General features: G+C 42.6%; 1 protein-coding gene across 1 annotated transcript in view; it reads left to right on the top strand.

Moving 5' to 3' along the window:
• Nucleotides 1–18720, top strand: part of LOC140609380 (uncharacterized) — a 223440-nt gene that overhangs the window by 82070 nt on the left and 122650 nt on the right. The gene's annotated exons all lie outside the window — the stretch shown is intronic.

The following is an 18720-nucleotide window of genomic DNA, read 5'->3' as shown; positions in this document are numbered from 1 at the left end:
TGACACTCTCGTTAATCCCACCATCACTCATGACTGCTTCATTGTTCTCCACCCCGCCTCAGCTCATTGGATGACCAACCTACTTCCCTGAGTACAAGGGTTTGGGGGCTTCTATCACTGGTGATCTTCCCTCCAACTTACTCCATCTCCCCCTCTCTAGGCCTTGTCTGCTCATGGCTCAGATTGATATTTTCTATTTGACCATGCACTCCCTTCCCCCACACTACACTGCCCATCCACCTTGTCCCCTACCTTCTCTTTTGATCCCACTGGGACCTCTAGTTTGCTGACTCCTTTGCTCTGAACCTTTCCATCTTTATTTTCGTCCTGATTCAACTGAGAACCCATAATCCAAGTATTAAATCAATTCTACTACACGTCCTGACCATTTTGTCCTCTTGCTTGCACCTGGGCTCCTGAGCAGTGCTGGAGAAAGGCCTGCACCTGGGCAGATTGGGCCTGGCCTGTTGACATAAAATCAGGCAATTGCTCAGCGCTGTGCACCATTTGTTTCTTCTTCTTCTGGCTAGCTGTCTGCCACCCCAATTCTCCATGGTGACTCTTATTAAACTGTCTTCAGCCTTAGACCTGCTCCTCCTCCTTGCTTCTCTGGTCAGATGATGCACTCCTGTATTCCCCGGGCAGTCCTGCCTGCCACTGAGCCTCCTCTTATCCCTTGGTACCCATGAGCTGACGACAACCTGGTTTTTCTTCTACTTTCCATACTGTCTTAGTCATCTTTCTTGTTTCATCTCTTGTCAAACTGACTTCTGTCAGAAGGCAAGTACAAGATGTCTGTTTTCTCTTTCAAGTACAGTAAAACATTTTTGCCTTTCTGTCCTTTGCCTTCTGCTGGAGAAAACTGGGATTTGTTGTAGCGTGGCAGGCTCCTGGTGCTCTCATGATGTGTGTGGAACTGCTTGTGTGGCCATAGGATGTCACCCTGTGGCTAGCTGCTGCGTTTAGCTACATATAGTAACCATCTCTCTTGGCTGATGAATGGATCTGCACTCTGCAGAGATTGTCCTATAGTGTTTATTCTGCATCCACACAAGGGAACTTGAGATTTACATCTTTCGGATTAGAAATAGGCAGGAATCTCCTATATAGATTAGTTTTATTATTATCGTAGTGCTCTGCATGTGTTGTCTTTGGTGTGGGTCAACAGTGCCTTTGTAGGTTATTGAGGTGCAGTGAGGTGGCCCTTTGGTCCCTGCTTCTGGCCAGTCAAGCTCAGATCTTCTTTTCTACACTTCCATGTGTGCATTCTCTGACCTGCGCTGGGGGGTTGCTGCCCACTTCTCTGCTGCTCCTTGCAATAGCTGCCCCTCCCACCTGCTGCCTCTGTGTGCCTCCTTACTCCTTTCATGCAACACCCCCCCCAACTTTTCTTTTTTTTGTATATATCTTTGGTTGGCTTTCACATAAAAATACGTACATTTAGTTGACACAATTCATTGATTCATTAACTATTTAGTTCCAGAACTGGGCATCCAGGAAGGATGCAAACACCAAGAGGAGGACGGAGTTATCCTTCTGGTGATCATAAGAGAGAAGCATCCAAGTGTATAATTCCAGTATATTATAGTAAAGACTGTTAAAGTCTGTGCTGAGCATTTTATTTCCATCACTTCATATCATCTTGAAAACAATCCTGTAAGGTTGCTGATTTTTTTGGTCCTCATATTACAGAGCAGAACACTAAGCTCTGAGAAGTGAAGTCACTTGGCTAAAGTCACATAAACAGCAGGTCACCCAGTGGGAAATATAGCCCCACTTTGGAGCTGCAAGGCTCATGCTCCTCACTGCTGTATTCAACAGCTTTCCTTCTCTTCCACATCGCCTCTTTCAGAGGGCTGACCCTGAGCAGTAGGATCTAATAATAGACTCTTGACAGACTGAATAGTAGTGAGGAGCTGGAGAACTCTAACCAGCTGGAAGTCATTTGTTACGGTGTTTCTATTTTTGTGTTGTTTCTGTGGAATTGCAGGAAAATTGTATCACCTCTATTCAGGTAATAGAGAATTTGTTATCACGAAACTTTTCATGTGTAACCTCTTCTATACAAAAATATCTTATTTGCCCATCTGTTACCTTCTTAAGAGCCGGATTCAAATTTCTTCTTCAGTCTAGGTTTAAAATTTTAAGTGCCTGACAGCTGAAAGAGAAAAAAAAATAGGGTTTATTTGTCACAGAGGGTATAAAGGAACCACTTTATGAATTACTGAAGATGAAGTGTTAATAGTAATGATCCACATTTATCCATTCCAGTTAGCTGGAAACTAGCACCCTAGCATCCATGCATCCCTCGGAGGAGCCAGACCTGCTCCTGTCTTGGACTGGGCCTGAGCCTGGGCCTGGAGTGCTGATGGGGGCGGGGCTTTGGGTCTTTTGGGGGTGGGCATGGGGAGCAGCTTCAGTTTCCTGATCTGATCATAGTAGTTCCTACCCTCTCCCCTACTGTGACTCCTTTTGTTTTTATTGTTTCACTCCAACCAGCCAGTTCACAGATTATTTTCAGAGATGGCTCTGTGAGAACTACTTAGTTAATTTATTCAATAAATGCTTGCTGAGTACCCACCTAGTTTCCGGGGTTAGGGTGCATCCCCAATCCCATTGTGCAGATGAGCAGAGCCACTGGTTGGGCACCGCAGGAATGGTGCCCATCTGCCCAGACCCTCCGGGCCCTCGCCCACCCCAGTCATCGGTCATGTCAGATTCCCAGTGATTGAGCCCCGGTTCCTCTGCAGTCTCCTTGGTGGAAGGCTAGAGTAGGTGGCTCCTACAGAGTGACCCACGATGCTGGCTGCTGATTGTCCCTCCCGGGTTGTCTCTTCCTGCTGGAAGAGCTGGTGGCCAAGGGAGACCTCTCCGTGCGCCGCGCAGGCTTCTTGTCTCTTTCTGATGCAGTCTGTGTTGGTCTCCGGTGCAGAGGAGTGCATCAGCCTCACCCCTGTGCTCCTGGACTGATGCTAGTTGTTGTTGGGAAGGGGTGTGAAGTCAGGGCACAACCTGCCTGTGTCACCATCTTGGTGACATCCCTCACTCTCTGCCCACTTTGAGCTTTTGTTCTGCTGTGGGAGGCACCCCGTGAGCCAATAAATGCGTGATACGATGTCAGATGCTGCTAAGTGCTGCGAAGAAGAGTAAAGCCGAATATGGGGATGGGGAGAAACGGGGGTGGCGGGACATGCTGCCATTCCATTTAGCTCAGAAATCAGGTCTTTCCGAGGAGGCGATATTTAACCAGGGACCCAAGTGTCTTAGTTTGGACTGCTGTCACGAAATAGCGCAAACCACGTGGCCTAACAACAAACAGTGATTTCTCACAGTTCTAGTCTGGAAATCTGAGATCTGGGTGCCAGCAGGGTTGGGTTCCTGCTCTTCCCGGCTCCAAGAACTGCCTTCTTGATGTGTTCTTCTATGGCAGCAGGAGAGAGAGATCACATCTCTTAGAAGAGCACTAATCTCCACCTTCAGGACTTCATCACCTCACCTATAAATACTCTCACATTGGGAAGTACGGTTTCAGGGTAGAAGTCCTGGGAGAACACAAGCCATTCAGTCTTCTAGCACGAGTGAAGTAAGGAAGAGCTTTCCAGACACTGGGAATTCCAAGTTTAAAGATCTAAGATGAGACATGGTGGAGGAGCAGCTCTGTTGGCTGCAGTGTTTTTGCTGGAGCAGAGTGCGCAATGAAGGAAAGAATATTTGGAAATGAACTTGGAGAGATACCAGGGCCTGGTCCATGTAAGACCTAAATGATGGGCAGCATGGATTTGATTCCCATATGGGGAGCCTTTTCTGAACAGAGAAAGATGTGCTAGGACTTTTCATTTTAAAAGGTTACTTGGGATGCTGTGGGGTTGGGGGTGGGGGCCAAGAGTGGAAATGTAGTATGGTCTAGGTGAGACTGGGTTGGTAGTAATGGCAGTTCTAAGAGGTGATTGGATTGGGGACACCAAAGATAGAGTTGGTGCCTTTTGCTGATGCTTCAGTTGTGGGATGTGATCTAACCTCCAATGTTATGGTATTAGGAGGTGGACATCTGGGGTGGATTAGGCTTACATTTAAGGGTCATAAGAGTGGAGTCCTCATGATGGGATTGGTGTCCTTCTAAGAAGAGGAAGAGTGACTAAAGCTTGCTCCCCACCACCGTCCATGCAAGGACACAGCGAGAAGGCAACCATCTGTAAGCAGGAAGAGTGCATTCACAGAATCCCACCCTACAGGCACCCCGATCTTGGACTTGATGCCTCCAGAACTGTGAGAAAGAAATTTCTGTTGTTTGAGCCACCCAGCCTGTGGTATTTTGTTATAGCAACCCAAGCTAAAACATCTTCCCTTCCTATTTTCTTTTAAAGATTTATTTATTTATTTATTCATGAGGCAGAGAGAGAGACGAGATGGAGGCAGAGGGAGAAGCAGGCTCCATGCAGGGAGCCCAATGCGGGACTCGATCCCAGGACTCCAGGATCACACCCTGGGCCGAAGGCAGGCGCTAAACCACTGAGCCACCCAGGGATCCCCTCTTCCCTTCCTATTTGTTTGTTTAATTAGTTATCCATGCCAGTTGGACAAAGCTAAATAATAAAATTCAAACACCATTAGCAGTGTGTAAAATTTAAGTAACAGTTTACTTTTCTCCCTCTAATAGTAACCCCTTTAAGGTAGCCCTTTGTTTTTTGTTGTCTTGTTTTTTAAAGATTTTTTTTAAAGATGTATTTATTATTTATGATAGACACACAGAGAGAGAGACAGAGAGAGAGAGGCAGAGACACAGGAGGAGGGAGAAGCAGGCTCCATGCCGGGAGCCCGACACGGGACTCGATCCTGGGACTCCAGGATCGTGCCCTGGGACAAAGGCAGGTGCCAAACTGCTGAGCCACCCAGGAATCCCTAGATTTTTTATTTATTTGTGATAGAGAGGGAGATAGCACCACCATGAGTCAGGGGGAGGGGCAGAGGGAGAGGGAGAAGCAGACTCCTCACTGAGCAGGGAGCTCAATGTAGGGATTGATCTCAGGACCCTTGAGATCATGACCTGAGCTGAAAGCAGATACTTACTGACTGAGACTGCCAGGCACCCCTGAGATAGCCCTTTGAATAGCTTGAGATTTATTCTACTAGATCTGGGCCATCTAAGGAGGTAGCCATTTGTGATGTGTGGCTATTCAGATTTAAATTAATTAAAATTAAATACAGTGAAACATTCAATTTGTCAGTCATACCAGCCATATTTCATGTGTTTAGTAGCCATCCAGGACTACCTGCCCCAGTGTTGGACAGATTAGATAGCATTTCCAGAATGTGCTGTCTTGAGCAGCACTATTCTAGATGAATTCTGTTCATATACAAATGTGCATGTGTATATGTATAAATATATGCACACACATATATCCGTACAGTTGGTATAATATGGTACATACTCTTCTGCAATTTGTTTTTTCCACCTAACAGAGAAACTGTTAATTTGGTGTGATCCACATGCAACATCATGCCAGGAAAATTTTAAAACAGAGTGCATAATCAAACATAGAGTTGTAGTAAATTAAAAGTATTTTAATTTCAGATTTTAGGGATAATTGTAGCACATCCTTAATGCTTGTTCCAACTTTAACAAAATAAATTATTTTTTGGAAATAGTCCAGTCAGCCTTGGATATGTAAAGAAAGAAGACTCAGAACCTGTAGCTTGAGTTCAATCCACTATGCTCCATATACACAGTCTCAGACACACACACACACACACACACACACACACACACACTCTTCCTGTTTTGTAACAGGGATTGTAATCTTCTCCTGTTGAGTATGCTCACTATTCCATAGACCAGCACTGTCCAGACGGGTAGTCACTAGGCACATGTGGTTATTTAAATTGAAATTAAATTAATTTAAACATCTAGTTCCTCAGCTGTGCAAGTCACATTTCGAGCGTTCATTAGCCCTATGTGGCTGGTGGACAGCATGAATCTGCAACATTGCCATTTTGCAGAAGGTTCTATTGGACAACACTGTGCTGAAAGCGTTCTAAAATACATTTCTCATTAAATGCAGTGATTTTTTTTCCCCACATTTGGGGAATGAGGGACTCTGTCCAGGAGGATATCTCAGAATTTTTATGGGAGGGAGTGGAGAGCTTGCACTTCCATGCCCTTCCCACTCAAGATTCTGATCTCACCTTTGAAAGAGCATGTCTTCCAACTATCTGTTGAGAGTTAGTGATCCATAGAAAGTTAATTGTGGGACAGAAAATTGGTATCAATAGCATTTCAAGGTTAAAATGATGTTTTGATAATTGGCAATGCACATACACTATTAAATAGTACTTATATATACAGTTAACTTCACTGTTCAGTTTAGAATAGAAAGTGTTTAGGGGATCCCTGGGTGGCTCAGTGGTTTGGCGCCTGCCTTTTGCCCAGGGCACGATCCTGGAGTCCCAGGATCGAGTCCTGCATTGGGCTCCCAGCATGGGGCCTGCTTCTCCCTCCTCCTGTGTCTCAGCGCCTCTCTCTCTCTCTCTCTCTCTCTGTCTATCATAAATAAATAAATCTTAAAAAAAAAGAATAGAAAGTATTTAGAGACATTAGTTACAGGAAGTGCAGACAACAAATTAGGTTTAAACTTTTTAAGGTGAGTAAAGAATATTGGAAATGCACCCTTTTGTAAAAAAAATGCATTTATTTATGTTAGAAAATATGTAATCTGGATGGATTAACAGGATGCAGGAAGAATAGTTGCCTCTGGGAGTGGAGATATTGTAAGGGGGACAGAGTAGTATAGCAGGATGATTTTTTCACCCTTTTCTTTATGTACCTTGTAACTATGTGCTTGTATTACTTAATAAATAAAAATTAGTAAAACAAAGAAGGAAAAAATAAAACATCATTAAAATGTGTCGGATGCAGAATAGGTGGTTTAGGAGATAAGAGTCACTTAGGACAAAGAATTCTATAGTTCAGTAGGAGCAGAGAGCTGGTCTGAAGTTTCATGTGACCATCAGATGAAACCTCATGAGGCCTCCTGGCATGCCAGGTTCCTGGCTTGCCAGACCATTTCTTACAGACTGGTTATTTTGCAGTAATTAAAGCTATTTACAACTGGTTTAGTACGTAGAACTTAATACATTTTAGGAGAAAAAATTTCCTAGCACTGAGTTTAGTTTTTTTTCCCATGCAACCTTTCATAACACTTGTGAAACAGTTTAGGAAATGCTGATTTAAACTCTTGGAAATAATTACCCCAGAAAGACGGGGTTGAAAGGAAATTGTTCTAGGTCTAAGGCACCCTGCTTCAGCGCCAGTCTTTCAAGAAGATGAATACTGGTGTTAATTGAGTTTAATTTGAATAGTGACGTACCACAGCTTATTCGGCACGTACCACCCACAGAAAGGTCACAGGCATTGAGTATGGACTTGGTAGCCCGCACTGCCCTGTCTCCTCCCCCATCCTTTGCTTACAGCCGCTAACAGGGACCAAAGGTGGGAAAGTGTCCAGCAGTGGGGGGCACGGGCAGTGGAGACCAAGGTGCTTTCTTCCCCAGCACGTCTCTGTATTCCAGCTTCCAGGAGACCATGACATCAAAAATGGGAGTGTCCAGATAGCCAAAGTGAAGTGTAAGGTTTTGAAAACAGAACCCTGGAGTTCAGAATTGATCTTTTTCTGTTAAAGCAAGTGCTGTGATATGTACTTTTTCAGGAAAGAAAGCAAAGAGAAAACCAGTTAGGGAAAAATTTTGTCCAAAACTGCATGTGTTACAAAGGAGATCTTGTCTGTTGTGGAAGTTGAAGGCAGTGACTTCCCAAAGGCAAGGATAATTTTCGGAATATTTAACAACCAGCACAGCAGAGGAATTCACACACCTGAGTAGATGCCAGCCTCACATACTGGTGTTGGGGCTGTACCAGTATGTACAGGCTGAACGGCACTCCTGCTGAACAACAAAGCTGTTAGAGACCAGAGGTGAGCCGTTACTGGGTTTTGTGGCTAAGCCTTCGGGCCGTCCCCTCAGTGTCCATAAGACCCTATAGAGTCACTGCAGCCCTACTTCATAGCTGGCAGCTTGATGGCCATATGACTAAATTCTGGTTAATGGGAGGCATATTATCACGTAGTCGTTTCTAGAACCTTCCTTTTAAGGGACAGCATATGTCCCTTCTGCCATCTTGAAGTTGGCGTCACTCGTGGTAGAGTGCCACACATACCTTCCTGGACTACTACCTGATAAACTTCTCTTGTTTAAACCACAAATACTTCGGGCTTGCAGACCCTCTCAGCCAAACCTAATTCTAACTGTTGCAGGTCCCTAATCTGTTAGGCAAATTCAATTTTATTTAAACTCTTAACCCTCCTGTAAACTAAGTATTCTTGTTCCGATTTAATGGGTTAGGAGACAGAGGTTGAATGAAAATTAAAGAACTTGCCCAAATACCAGAGCCAGCACTTGAATCTATGTCTGATCTTTCTGACTTCAAATCGCCAGGAGCTTAATCCTTGCTTCAGTAATTAACGTGAAACATAAAGGGCATGTGGCACATGGTTTTGTAACATTCATGCTTTGGCAGAGCCCCAATTTTGTGGATTTTTTTCAAAAAGACTTTGGGTTTTTCAGAGAAATTCATTTGTGGCTTTTTGAAAGTGACAAACATGTTAACTGTTTTTCAGTCAATACTTAATCAGAAAAACTTTTTTTTCAAATTTCAAAGAAAGCTGTGTTGTTCCTCTAATTTCCAGTGTTTGCTTAATTGTCATTTGTTAATCAGGACATTTCTATGAAAAGAGGTTAGTTCGAAGAGAGACTGTGTGGTTCATTTTCTTTAGTTATATCTACATTGAAGGATATTACAAGAAAATTTGGATTTTTCTAGAACTCTCCTTACAACAACTCCAGAACAACCCCCTCCCCCCACACACACACCTACTATATATGATACTGTTGAAATTAGAATGGGATGAAGAGTCTGAGTTATTTGGATTGTCACTTAGGAGCAGCTTTCGGAGCCAGCATTTCTGCAAGATTTATACAGGAAAACAGAGACATGAGGTGGCTGTGTGCCCTGTTGCTTGGTGCTGGGGTGGAGTGGGCACACTGGCAGCTGATGCCCGGAGCACAGGTGGGACCCAGCAGGTCTGGGGAGGCTGGTAAACTGGGTCCAGTGCAAACAACTCGTTGGCAGCAGAACTCGCAGTAGAGTAGGGGATCTTGACCTGCTGCCAGGGCTCCTGGTGGTGCCCTGGGCGATGCTTCAAGTCCATTCATTTTTATAATCTCACAGCGGACACTTAATTGGTTAGAACAGCAGTCTCTTGAGTGTATTCCTGAGAGCACTGGATCTGCAGGATTTGATGTATAAAAAAAGAATTCTGTGGCAGACAGGTTTGGAAAAATTCTGTGTTGTCATAGCTCTCTTGGAAATTCACAATGCACTTTTTAGCATTTTAAAAGTCTAAGGTGAGAATTCTGTTTCACTTTGTTTAACCCAGTTTCTGAAACATACTTGAAAATAGAAATTGTGTTTTTCAAAAATTTTACTGTGCTCTGGAAACTACTTCATGATTCTTTCAATAAGCAGTTAATAATGGTATTGGAAGTTGCTTTTGTGAGTAGGTTGGATTCCTGAGAAAATGTAAGGTTTGCATCTAACAACATAGGACTTTTCTTGACATCCTGTTTGCTCCTATTTTCTTGGCCATATTCTCTTAAGTTTAGTGCATCTCTGTGTATAGTTCAGAGCAGCGAAGCTTTAATGCTTGAATGACCCATTTAGGTCATTTAATCATGCCTCTTTGTTTGCTGGTTGAGGAAACTAGGGTTGAGAAAGGTTAAGTCATTCACCAGAGTCCAAACAGCTCATAAGTGAGCATGGGGCCAGGGTCTCTTCATGTACCATTCCTCAGTTCCTAGTGGAAATTACTTGAGTTAGTCCCTTACTTTCAAGACTTTTCTTTAGTACTTCCTCCCAAGTAGGATGGATAAGAGCAAAAGAACTGATGTTTGATTTCCTGCCAGCGTTTGGGATTGGCGGAAGAGGGGGTGCCCAGGGAGGCATAGATGCTATTCAATAAAAAGAGTGCTATGGGGGAAACCCAAAAATCCAAATAGGACTGTTGTGAAAAATAATTTTCTTTGTGTGACTAAGAGTGACTTAAAATAAACTCTCTTTGCAAGAGAATGCAGAAATTAAGTTACTTCTGGGTGGCTCCTAAGCAATGAAGAAATTAACAACTGAAGATAGCTGTTGCTATACTTTCTAGATTGGCAGCTGCCTTGAGCCCACCAGGCAGTGCTCATTAACTTCCAGAGATGGCAGTCGTCTGGTTTCAAGGGTTTGGAAGAAATGATTTTTAAATTGTTTTTTTAGAAGCCCAAGAACATTGACATCATTAGAGTCCAAATTATTATTTGGCTTTAATTTAGATTTTTCTTTCTTCCATGGTGAAATTAGTAGACCCTTGTTCATTAATTGCCATATGAAATTGGATTATCTTCTTAGGAGAGGTTCTTTTTTTATTAAGTGTCATAATTTCCCTGTCATAAATTTTTGTGGCATCAATGTTGAATATTCTTATGTTTTATGAAATAATATCTACAGTCTTAAAATTTAGAGAAAAATAATTAAGCCACAGTGTTTCTCCTATTCAAACTAGAGTATTTCTTACTTAAGAAAAGAGAGGGTTAATGAAAGATCATTTTGATTTTTTTTTTCCTTAGAGATTTTATTTATTTGAGAGAAAGAGCACATGAGTAGGGGGAAGGGGACAGACAGAGAGGGAGAAGCAAACTCCCCACTGAGCAGGGAGCCAGATGCAGGGGTCAATCCCTGGACCCTGAGATCATGACCTAAGCCCAAGGCAGATGCTTAACTTACTGAGCCACCCAGGCACTCCAGATCATTTTGGCTGTGAGTAGGCCTTACAAACCCTGCTTGAACTTTGGTACCAAACTGCTCCTATCTTTAAATTGCTCTAATAAGTTCCTTCTTCTGTTGAGTGGACATTTGCCTTGTTCCTGATTTTTGTTCTTTAGCCCTATTCAAGGAGCAAGTTAGAAAGCCCCACCGCCTATACATTCTCATTTAATCAACATAATGAGTCTGGCAGGTAGGTATCATTTACCTTCCTTTTTACAGATAAGGCAACTGAGATTCAGAGACTGAAGATTCTAAATGATTTTCAGTGATTTAGATTAAATGATTTGCCACGGTCATGACATAACAGGTAATAGCCAACTTTATCAGTAGTGCCCCCTCAGTGTGAGAAGGAGGCAGGGTGATACCTGATGGAACAAGGTTCGAGATCCCTATTGCTATGGAGAAAATCTCTTTGCCTCCCCACATCCAACATATGACTTGAAATATGGTGGATGGTAGGGGCAGGAAGGTTGTCTACTTGTCACACGCATGCCTGTTTCCTTTATCCTCTTACTTGGAAATGTCATCATACTTCAGATTGGGGTTTCTCATGGCAGCTGGTTAATCATAATCTATTAATTGAAGTTGTTTGATGGTTAGCACTCAGTGAGTCTGTATAGGGGAAGTCAAGTGATATTCAAATACATGCCAGGTCTTTGTGCAATACACAGAACAAAGACTCAATAAATGCTTGTTGATTTTGGAGTATCAAGTTGGTGGCCTTTGGAATTAAGAGGCATGGGTATTGTTGGAATGCCATTCACATACCATGCACAGCCTGTGTGCTTCTAGCTAAAAGGGTCCTGAGGTTGAGTTGGATTGAAGTAGCATGGCTGAAATAGTACCTATTGATCCCTAAGCAAAAGGGGTGAGGGTGGGGGGCAAAGTCATATGGTAAAAGCTGGATTGAGTGTAAATTATGAAGGACAAAACTCCATGTGGGTTAGAAACCAGTAAGAATTGGAATTAAGAGTATATTCCAAGGCAAGAAGCCATTTTGAGTGAAAACTTAGGACTGAGGGTATATTGAGGGGCTTAATGGGAGCAGACCCTATATCTAGCCTTTTTCCTTCCAGATATATACCCTAGAGAAACTCTGGAACATGTGTGTGGAGATAAGCTCAGGAAGATGCGACTCTTTAACTTTTTTCCCCACCCACTCTTTAACTTTTACTGATGTAGAGATCAGTATTAAAATATAAAGTTATCCCATGAGATGGCTAAGCACTAAATTCAGGATACTGGTTTGAGTGGAGCCCATTTTTGCCTTGTAAATGCATGATTCAGTAGTTCCAAGAACACTGTCTAGATTCCTATTCTCAGTAGGTTGGTGTTTGTGTGTATATTTTCTTAGCTAATGAGGCTGTAGAAACACAGGGCAAGAAGAACTCTGAGAGAACATCAGGTCTCTTCTTTTGTGGATGATGAAGCAGAGATGCAGGGATGAAGATTATAGCTTGCTAGTGGTGGGCCTAGGAATGAGAGCCAGGCTTTTCTGACTGCTGTTGCAGGCCTCTCTGCGCCACACCATGTGTGCTCTCTTAATAAAGGATCTTTTCTGTAAATTAGTGTAGCCAGTTCCTTGCCCCTTTCCTTTTGTGGGTTTCCATTAGAGCATGTCAGTGGACTCTGGTGCTTTAAGGTATAAGTTTCTAAAGCAGAACAAGTATATAGATCACCAAGCCCTGAGTGTATTTTTCTTGTGTGAAAATATATTTAGGGTCTATCCACATTCCACATTTCTTTTCACCCTCCTAAGATGTTTTACACGTTTTTTTTTTAATTAAAAACAACTTTCCGATTAAAGAATAAAAACCTTATAAGCCCCAACTTTATATGGCTTATTTGTTCTGAAAAACTTTATAGAACAAATTCTTAAAAGTTGTCAATAATTCAATAACTTCAACAGGAAAAATGTTAGTGATTCTCAGTCCTCAAGCTGACATTCATTTGTAAAGAACACAATATTAAGTCCAGTTAGAAATGGACATAATTGCTTCAAGGAGTAGCATAGTTACCACAACATGACCTAAAAAGGCATTATGTGTTCTCTATAATATGGCTTTGTCCACTTTTCTTGAGCTCTTTTTGTAGCTACTGCACACCAAGAGTCTAAGACCACAGTAAAAAACAAAAAAATTCAGTAACAAGATACCAACCTTTCTTAAATTTTAATGCAAAACAATCAAATAGTATATAGGCAGAATAAATAAATCAATGAAAACATTGTATTTTAGGTTATTTTTTTAAGAGTTTATTTATTTACTCATGAGAGACACAGAGAGAGAGGCAGAGGGAGAAGCAGGCTCCCCACAGGGAGCCCAATGTGGGACTCGACCCCTGCCCTGGGATCACGCCCTGAACCAAAGGCAGAGGCTCAACTGCTGAGCAACCCAGGCATCCCTTAAGTGTAGGTTAAATGCCGCTCTTAGCGTTGTGAACTGATGAGCCCCAAGCGCTGTGGAATGGAGACTTCCATACAACACGCTCCAGTTCTAAAACCACAGTGATGTCTGTTAGTGACTTGAATCCTATGGTGTGTGGCTGGCCATCAGGTGCTATGTACACAAATGGTTCTTACATGCTGAGAAATGCCGTATGCCGAAAATTGGGTTATTGAAAGAAGCTGCCTGTAAAGTAGAGATCTCTGAACTCAAGTGGAAATATGGATGTGTTGGAAATGGAAACAGGTGTGTGTGTGTGTGTGTGTGTGTGTGTGTGTGTGGTATGGTTGGGTTGATGGAAAAAAGAGAAAAAAACCAGTGTGTTACAACTTTTTGAAGATGTGCATGCGGGGAAACCCTTCTTTTTTTTTCCCTTTCTCCTCAGCTCAGAGATTTATCATGGAATTTGATTTCATTCAGTCACTGAGAGTTTTTACTTCTGATAAGCTTTTCTGCCTTTTTGTAGCATGGAATGAGTGATGAATACATTGTTTGGCCAGCTTGTAATCAGTGGTAATGTCTAACATCCTATTTATAAATAATGAGTCTCCTTTAGTATTCTATAGTCTTCTTCTGTCCCAGGTTTGTTTAAAAACTTCGATGACCTCTTTTAGCCAAAGAAATCATTCCTCAGCTTGTTCTGACTGGGTGAGCTGAAATAGCATGGGATGTCTCTGTTGCATTCGGTGTGATAACTACTCTGATGTTTCTTATGGTAGTTCAGGTGTAATTGTCTCTGTGCTTGGGGAATCGTCGTGGCTTTTATCATTTGATTCAGTAGTAATAGTACTTTTCAGGACATAAAATATACAAAAGTGAAAACGTATATTTCACATACTTTCCTAGTAAGCTTTTCCGTTTCGTAAAGATGAATGATGGGCTGATTCGTTGCATTTCCTCAAAGGCGCACTAGTTGAGAAGCGGCGCTTGCAAATTTTCCTTTCTTTCCTCCTTTTTGTCAGCAGATGGCGTCTTACGGTTTCCTCTCTCTTTTCTGTGTACTTCGCCTTTTTATTCTGTCCATCCTCCTCCTCCTCCCCCATCAGCCCCCCCCCCCCCGCATCTTAGCAAACATTTGTCACAAGAATGAATGCTATTATATTAAAAAAAAGAAGTCTGACTGTGACATGCTGTCTTTTCAAAAGGACAAGAAGGAAAGGAGGAAACAGGTTTTCATGGCTTCGGGCATAATACAGCTGGAGAATTTTTTCTGCTGACATGTTTATTTATTCGTTTATTTATTCAAGGAGCACTTATTTCCCTATAGAAGCGGATCTGACATTTTATTGTAACAGGTTTTCCTTTGTTTTTCTCTCGTGTTGTTTTGCATGTAGATGGCTTGCCTTTTTCCCTCTTGGGTAGATAGATGTGCCCCTTTCATTATTTTTACTTGTTTTTAAATACAAAGTGTTTTCCAAAGGAAAACCCTTTGATGTACAGAGAAATAGATGAAATTACTTAGTTTGAGGAGTAAAGCTTCAGTAAAACTGACATTGATTGGGGCTGCCATTGGGAAGATGAAGTGATTGGGTGGAGAGGATGTACAACCGAATGAGAGGCTGCAAAAGACCAGGAGGGGGTTTATTAGTATGCATCGGAAAACCAAACTGCATGTGGAACACATGAGGGAGCTGATTGAATCTTCTAAGGAAGCCTGTGAACCCCATGTTTCTTTTACCCTGTTCTCCTTTCTGCGGTTTGTATCCATTTACTGAATGTTTCCAGAATGGCTGCTGCATAAAGAGCAGGTATATGAAATTGTCTGTACTACCAAGGATACAATCTTACCGAATGTAACTGTCCCTTTCCTGCTTTTAGGAAAAAGAGTAGAGTGAGCCCCCTTTAATCTTTAAGGTCTTATTACCACCTAACTCATCTTCTTGTGTAAAGCCAGGTTGCAACACAGCACCCTCTTCATGAAAATCTTAATTCTACTCCCACCCCCTTCACCTCCCACCTACCTCCAGAAAAAGTGGCATTGTGCTCCTCTGACCGTGCTCTTCTGACCGTCCTTATTAGCATTTGTGCAAAACCCCCTTTTTGGCCTTGTTACTTATTACTTCCTAGCGCACTTAAACAGTTGTTGAATTGAAAGCATCTTGGGGATCCCTGGGTGGCTCAGCGGTTTGGCGCCTGCCTTCAGCCCGGGGCGTGGTCCTGGAGTCCCGCATCGGGCTTCCTGCTTGGAGCCTGCTTCTCCCTCTGCCTGTGTCTCTGCCTCTCTCTCTCAATCTGCGTCTCTCATGAATAAATAAATAAAATCTTTAAAAAAAAAAGAGAGAGAGAGAGAGAGAAAGCATCTCGACTCCCAGTAGTTCTCAGCACAAATGCCAGAAGCAGACATGCTGCCCACTAAATGACCTATTGAATACTTATTGCATGTTAACTTTTTCAGTGCATTGGCTTCTAGAATCAGACCTGGGTTTGAAACTCAGCTCTGCTGTTGACTAGTTTTGTGATTTTGGCCAAGCCTTATCCTCTCCGCATTTCAGTTTCCTTATCTGCAGAATGGCGACTTGATGGAGATATTGTAGAAATAAAAAGCAACAGTGTATGCAAAACACAGTGCTTGGGGCACAGGAGGTGCTCTGTGATCTCAGTGTGTACCCCCATGTCCTTCCAGGACACACGGACACACACACGGTATATGTATGCATGGGAGATGCTAGGCATTCGAACCCAAAACCACACAGGTCCCGTGCTCATGTTGCTTAAAGAAGTAAAGCCATACAAGGTGGAGAATGATGGTATTGTCGGAGCAGTAGAGATGGAGTGCCATGGGGGTTCTTATCTTTCTTTTCTTTTTCTTTTTTTTTTTTAAATTTTTTTTTTAATTTTTATTTATTTATGATAGTCACACAGAGAGAGAGAGAGGCAGAGACATAGGCAGAGGGAGAAGCAGGCTCCATGCACCGGGAGCCTGACGTGGGATTCGATCCCGGGTCTCCAGGATCGCGCCCTGGGCCAAAGGCAGGCGCCAAACCGCTGCGCCACCCAGGGATCCCCTCTTTTCTTTTTCTTTTTAAAATATTTTATTTATTCATAAGAAACACACAGAGAGAGGCAGTGACATGGGCAGAAAGAGAAGCAGGCTCCATGTGGGGAACCTGATATGGGACTTGATCCCAGGACCCCGACCTGAGCCAAAGGCAGACACTCAACCACTGAGCCACCTGGGTGCCCCCAGTCCCTGTCTTTCTCTCAGAGAAAGAATGGATCTGGTTTATGGAGAGTTTTTTAATGCAAGAGGTGGCAATTTAGGTTGGACTTGATCAGTATAACTGGAGGCTAGAAAGGCAGACAAATACTTTAAGAGATTTGTCTTTTCAGAAACTATTGTTGTATAGTAGAATTTTGTGGTCAAAGACTGAGATTGCAGATGAATACACGACTGATCTGCCAGGAGTTTTCCCTGAGATCCTGCATTTGTTTTTGGATGGCCTACTGTTTGGGGTCAAGTAGAGTAGTTGCCACCAGGCATGCTGGAATTGGTAAGATAGTTTGGTAGCAACCTCACCGGACACTGAGTTGGGATGCTAAGTTGATAGCACTGTATTGGGTGCATTTCCCGCGGGTATGGAGAAGGCGAAAATTAACTTGGTGACTGCCCTCAAAGATGCATCAGCATGAAGCTTTTCAGCTTAACGGGGACATAATCAGACACAATACAAAATAGCTCCCCAGACCTTCCTGTGTACAGATTTTTCTTAAATGCTTTTAAGTGGATAGGGGATAAAAGAAGCATGCAATACTAGACCATCCAAACAAGAAATCAAATGTTTTATCCATGTTGGATATTGTATCACCCAAATTCAAGTGTAGACTTTAGTGTGCTGTGGTCTCTGGTCTATAAATGTAATGTCAGTGGTCCCCAGTTGGCACAGAGATCTACTTCCCAGACTGCTGAGCCCATTAAGTAATGGAATGAGGTTTATATGCTCCCCTCAGTGGTTGAAACTCTTCACAGTGAAGATAGCCACCAATCCCCACCCCCCCACCCCCAACAGTAGTATTTTAGAGTACTTACATAAGGGTACCGTGACTGCAAAGTCTCCTCGGAAGAATTTCAGGAGTGGTCTGAGCACAGTTGAGTTGTTCGCCCTCTACTTCCCTCATTGTCAGCTGGGCTCTTGTTCCAAGAACCTGCAGGACCTGAGAGGGTCCTGAACTGCTCATGGTGGGGACACAAGAGAGGATCTAACCCTATGTACTCTAGAGCTAGACAACCAATGACCTGTTGCTATGTAGAAATACGTTGAGCAGAAACTGCTTTTGAGGGTGGGCACTTCTTTGGTGGGGGCGGGGGGGGCAGATGCCTGGTGTATCTTACAGGAATGACCCTGTTACTGATCCTATAGCTAGGAAGAAGGGGCTGGTCTCTCTTGGCTCTTCACCTTCTTTCCCCCACCTTCAAATGCCTCTCCATTTCTTGTACTGTTTAAATCATAAATTGGGAAGAATTTATTTTTCCTCAGGCTCAGCAGTCCTGTTTGGGTTGTAAAACAAAGTCAGAAGCAAGAATGTAGTGGCATAAGCTCTGGGGTTATATTGCTGGTCCCTTCAGTCACTTACTGTATGATCTCAGGTAACTCAGTTTTGGAATACTTGTGTTTACTCATCAGTGAAATTATACTAATAATACCTATTTCACTAGAGTACATAGATTTGTAACCTGGAATCCATAGATGGTCTTCTTAAAGCTACACATACAGTCCTATATTTCTGGGGCCTTTACCTTTTTTTTTTTTGGATTCTCAGAGGAGTCTTTGAACCCTCTTCCCCCAGAAGCTCGGCCTTGGAAGTTGTTGTGAATTTGGTAAAAGATAATAGATTTAAAAGTGCTTTAGTAATGTGAAAAAACATTATTGTTTCAAGTAGATTATAAGCACTCGGCCTAGACCACTTAATTTGTATTTCCTCTCTTTTAGTATTCTTCCATAAACATGTCTTAATTTCTTGCAGTATCTCCCTTCCTCCTTCCTCCCCATCTCTTCCTTCTTTCTAGTTGCAGGAGATTTAGAATAAAAACTTGAGTGCAATTTTCCGGGCTTAAACAGTTGTCAAACCTCTAGTTCAACCCTAGTCTTATTTCCTAGATTGTGCTGTGTTACCAGCTTCTACCAGTGCTTTGGTATTTAAACTGACTTTAGGGTCTTTGATTTCCACAATATTACTCTGGTTGCTTTTTGTGTTCGTGATATTTCAACCCCATGTCTATATTTATAGAGAAAAGATTAGTTTTCTTTTATATAATCCTTTGAAAGCGACACCTTCAGCTACTTACTCCATTTGAACTTACTAAATACTCTAAGTATGAGCTTATCTTTTATCAGTCAGAAACAGAAAGAAAAAAAATCACCC

This window comes from Canis lupus, chromosome 18 (genome assembly GCF_048164855.1).
Source record: "Canis lupus baileyi chromosome 18, mCanLup2.hap1, whole genome shotgun sequence".
Taxonomy (NCBI): Eukaryota; Metazoa; Chordata; class Mammalia; order Carnivora; family Canidae; genus Canis; species Canis lupus.
The sequence above is the reverse complement of the archived record's forward strand: the minus strand, read 5'-3'. Positions and strand labels throughout refer to the sequence as shown.